The following is a 6,000-nucleotide window of genomic DNA, read 5'->3' on the forward strand; positions in this document are numbered from 1 at the left end:
TAGATAATCTCTAAGACTTTAGAGATTACATAATCGCCGCGGAATGTTTCTCCAATGAAGTTATGAATTAATACTTCGTCAGTTATTGTTGTTGGTACTCCTTGGTATCTATGGTGCGTATGACGTTGATGCTCGTGGGACAGATTGTGAAGTTGAGGTTTACGACGCAGTTGTGGTTGGAGGTGGTAATGGTACTATTGGCGTTGATGATGGTGGTACTGGTTATGCTGCTGATGCTGCTGCTGGTGTTTGTAATCTCTGCACCATATTCTCCAAAGCCACTACCCGAGCGCGAAGCTCGTTGACTTCTTCTATTACACCGGGGTGATTGTCGGTTCGGACAAGCGGATAAATAAAATCTAAAATTTGATGTAATATATAATCGTGACGAGATACTCTGGAAATGAGTGAGAACATGGTGTTTCGGACAGGTTCGCTGGTAAGTGCTTCAGGTTCTTCGTCAAGTGGGCAATGTGGTGGATGGAAGGGATCACCTTCTTCTTGTCTCCAATGATTGAGGAGGCTACGAACCCATCCCCAATTCATCCAGAATAGGTGATGACTGATTGGTTGATCTATTCCGGTCACACTGCTTTCGGATCTTGTATGGGATTCCATTTCGGAATCTGAGTGACTTGAACTGATGACGAATTCCATTTCGTACAATTGGATAAAGGATTATTTTTTTTTCGATATGAAATGATTTTGGCTAACGGGTGGTATTCTAATTACAAAGAATATATATATATATATATATATATATATATATATATATATATATATATATATATATATATATATATATATATATATATATATATATATATATAGATCAAAAGATTCCGTAGATTACGGAGGACTTTGCGGGATATGTCAGGCAAAGGTTAAAGTAACAGATACGATAAGATATGATTCAGCAGATATGCTAAGATATGAATTTTTGTCTATACACTATTCATGCAATCAATGCAGCAAGACGTGTCTTAGACTAAAAATGATAAGCAGGTAATTTCCTTAGGATGATAAGTAGTTAATTTTCGACACAAAATGATAAGCAAAACTTTTGACATGCAGACACGGTCGAAGTCCAGACTCACTAATGCATCCTATCGACTTATCAATTAGACACACTAATGCAGACCTGGTTCGCTAAGACCACCGCTCTGATACCAACTGAAAGGACCCGTTCATATACATTATAAACGATTCACAATAGTTGATTACATTGCGAGGTATTTGACCTCTATGTGATACATTTTACAAACATTGCATTCGTTTTTAAAAGACAATCTTTCTTTACATCGAAAATTGACAGGCATGCATACCATTTCATAATATCCACTATCCAACTATAAATTGATTTAATAATAATCTTTGATGAACTCAATGACTCGAATGCAACGTTCTTCGAAATATGCTATGAAAGACTCTAAGTAATATCTTTAAAATGAGCAAATGCACAGCGGAAGATTTCTTTAACACCTGAGAATAAACATGCTTTAAAGTGTCAACCAAAAGGTTGGAGAGTTCATTAGTTTATCATAATCATTTATTTCCATCATTTTAATAGACTACAAGAATTTCATTTCCAGTTCTCATAAATATGCGTCCCATGCATAGAGACAAAAATAATCATTCATATGGTGAACACCTGGTAACCGACATTAAATAGATACATATAAGAATATCCCCTATCATTCCGGGATTCTCCTTCGGACATGATATAAATTTCGAAGTACTAAAGCATCCGGTACTTTGGATGGGGTTTGTTAGGCCCAATAGATCTATCTTTAGGATTCGCGTCAATTAGGGTGTCTGTTCCCTAATTCTTAGATTACCAGACTTTAATAAAAAGGGGCATATTCGATTTCGATAATTCAACCATAGAATGTAGTTTTAATTACTTGTGTCTATTTCGTAAAACAGTTATAAAAACAGCGCATGTATTCTCAGTCCCAAAAATATATATTACAAAAGCATTTAAAAAGGGATTAATGAAACTCACCATACTGTATTTCGTAGTAAAAATACATATAACGTCATTGAACAAGTGCAAGGTTGGCCTCGGATTCACGAACCTAAATTAATTATATATATTTATGTGTTGGTCAATATTTGTCTAACAAATTAGGTCAAGTCATAGCGTACCACAATCCTAATGCTCGAGACTAATATGCAAAAGTCAACCAAAGTAAATTTGACTCAAAATAATTTTCAAAAATCTATACATGATTAATATATAGTTTAAATATCGTTGTTTTATATTTATAAATATTTTTAAAAGATTTATTAGAGTAAATAATATAATTTATTTATTAATAAATAAAATTTTATATTAAATTTATATAATAAAATATACTTTTATATATATTAAGTAATAAAATTTATAGGGTTCATTTAATATCATAAAGATAATATGATAGGTATTATTAAAGTAAGTTATTACACGTAGTAAAATATGTTTGTATCACATATTTATTTTATAAAATAATATCTATAATGATAGTAAGTAAAAGTTGTATTATTTTGTAATAATAATTATTATTAAAAAATATCAATATTTATAATTACTAAGATGACGTTATGATAAAACGATAATTCTAATTATGATAACTTTAATATTTACGATAATTTTTAATATTATCTTTAAAATAATAATTCTATTTAAAATAATAATAATAATGATATTTTATAGTAACAATGACATTTCTATTAAAATGATAATTTTTGTTAAAATGATAGTTTTAATACTAACGATACTTTTAATAATAATAGTAATGATAAAAATAATAAGAACGATAATTTTATCTAAATCAATATCTTATAATATTTTAATTTCATCATGATACTCTTACCCATTATTTCCTAATCGTTTCGTTTAATAGCTTTTAATCGTTTTTTATATCGTGTTCATAATAATGATAATAACAGTAATCAAAATAATTAGGTGTTACAAATATTTGTTTTAATTACACTAATATTAATAATGATAGTTACTATAACATTATTAACGATAATACTAATAATTATCTTAATGATAATATAGTAATAATAATAATAACAATAACCATTTTTAAATAATGATATATATATATTAATAATGATAATAATAATAATAATACCAATAATAATAATAATAATAATAATAATAATAATAATAATAATAATAATAATAATAATAATAATAATAATAATAATAATAATTGGATAATAATAATAATAATACTAATTATAACTTTAACGATAATAACGATAGTAATAATTAAAAAAAATAACAATTTTTAATGATAAATCCCTTTTATTGATAAAGATAATAATAATGATAATAATAAGATAAAACTAGAACGACGATAAAAACGACGATAATAATAATCATTTTTAATAAAAATATCGAAAATTTAATTGATTATAACTTCTAATCCGTTCATCGAAACCATTCGATATCTAAAGGAAAAGTTCTTAATTTTTCGCTAGCTTTCCAAGGACATGCATATCTTATACCTTATCTCAACCGCAAGTGTAACTAATTCAACATTCAACCTAACCTGTCTAATGGCAATATCAAAAGTACAAGCATGCATAATCCTAAATACTCGAGCACTAGTCAGGGATACACTATTAGTATGTAAAAGTTAAATTATGAGTACTCACGTATCAATATTGAGATTCAATATTGCAGGAAAGGTACGTAGACGCAACGGAAATGATAAACACTATATTGACCTCACGAGCATACCCATGAACCATACTCAATCACCTCCATAGCTATAACCCATAATTTCCTTAATCCTATCCCACTCGAAAAACAATTTCGAAATCACTCGGACAGCACTCCGTCGTAATATTTTATGTATACTAATAATATCTTGAAATAATACGGAGTAAATATATATGTAAATCGATTGAGAGAGTTTAGAGAAAAATATTTTCAAGTTTCTATGGAATAATGAAACCTATTGAATTCTATTTATAATAGATTTTTGAATTATTAAAGTGAATTATTAAAGTATGAATTATTAAAGTGAATTATTAAAGTATGAATTATTAAAGTGAATTATTAAAGTATGAATTATTAAAGTGAATTATTAAAGTATGAATTATTAAAGTGAATTATTAAAGTATGAATTATTAAAGTTAAAGTAAAGTAAAAATAAAGTAAAGGTAAAGTTTAAGTATAGTAAAAGTATAAAACTATGTACGTATAATACGCGTATAAATATATAATATTAATTTAAATCGTTATATATATTTAATAAAATAAAATATAAATATCGTTATCTTTATCATACTAGTTAAGTAATGAGTTGTCAAAAGTGGTTCTAGATATTTATAAAAGTTATATACATTTTAATAATAAAGTTCTTTTTAAACTGAAAACGTTTTTGTACGTTTGAAACTAAATAGATCAATCGAGTCTTTATGAGATTCAATCTTCCACTATCCTTTGTCTAGTTCTCAATGATTGACAATTTGTTCTTATTTATAAATCACTTTACCATTTTCCGAATATTGTTAAAATAGAAAGGTTTCTCAAATCAACGTGGGCCTTTCAACAGAGACTTGTAATTATAATTCAATATATCTGATAATTCAATCATTTGATCTTATCTTCTAATTCCATTGATAAACATTTTGAAACAGATACAATCATATAAAGTATTTAATCTAATATTTTGTTTACGTTTCAAGTTATAATATATATACACATATACATATATAATCATATTCGTTTAATGGTTCGTGAATCGTTGGAACTTGGTCGAGGTTGAATGAATGTATGAACATAGTTTAAAATTCTTGAAATTTAACTTAACAAATATTGCTTATCGTGTCGAAAACATATAAAGATTAAAGTGTAAATTTGGTTGGAAATTTCTGGGTTGTCACAAACACGTCATTCATCGATTTCATTGCGAGGTATTTGACCTCTATATGATACGTTTTATAAATATTGCATTCGTTTTGAAAAGGTATATCATAAATGAATATTTAAATTCAAAGTTTTCAACATCTGATGATTTCTGCATATAGACAATCACTGTAAATAATGGTTTACAATAATACTTTCGTTGACAATGCAGTCAAAATAAGATAAATGGTGATGATTTGGTGAATGCAACGTTTCCTTGAATAAAGTATGTCATGTAAGACTCCATGCACATAGCTTGTCTAACATATAAGCAAACAGCGGAAGGCTTCTAGGAACTTGAGAATAAACATGCTAACAAGTGTCAACACAAAAGTTGGTGAGTTCATAGTTTTAGTATTTTTTATAATCTGTATATAAAAGTGGATCACAAGATTTCAGTTGTTTCATCCAGAAACGTTTATCAAAATATTCTACAAAATTGAGCACCCTGGTAACTAAACTTAACGTATATATATTTTATACCCTTTGTATAATCATCTTAATAATACACGCAAACCAATGTGTACGCTTCTCAAATAGCATACGTCCGTTAAAAGGCTAGCGCTCTAGCTCGGACGGGGATATCAAGCCCTATGGATCCATATATAACTACTCGCGCCCACCAGTTCTTATAACAGGCAGTTACTAGTTACCAAAGCTAAGGGATTTTCGGTTCAAACTCAGTGTAGAATTTAGTATGTACTTGTATCCATTGCGTTTAAAATAAAGTGCATGTATTCTCAGCCCAAAAATATAGATTGCAAAAGCAATTAAAAAGGGAGCAAATGAAACTCACGCATATAAATCTAGTATTTTCAGTATTTATAAACAGTCGCATGTATTCTCAGTCCAAAAATATATTGAGTAAAAGGGATCATATGAAACTCACTTTAGCAGCATATAAAGTCGTTCACCAAAATGTGACCGAAACTCGGATTACCAAATAACCGTAGATCTCAACCTAGAGAACATATGTTGGTCAATAAATGTCTATCAAGCTAGGTCAGGTCATAGTGTATCACAATCCTAATGCTCGATATTGACATACAAAAGTTATCCAATATTGTTTCAAAAAGTCAATTTTGACAATA

This window comes from Rutidosis leptorrhynchoides, chromosome 2, assembly GCF_046630445.1.
Source record: "Rutidosis leptorrhynchoides isolate AG116_Rl617_1_P2 chromosome 2, CSIRO_AGI_Rlap_v1, whole genome shotgun sequence".
In the NCBI taxonomy this organism is placed as follows: Eukaryota; Viridiplantae; Streptophyta; class Magnoliopsida; order Asterales; family Asteraceae; genus Rutidosis; species Rutidosis leptorrhynchoides.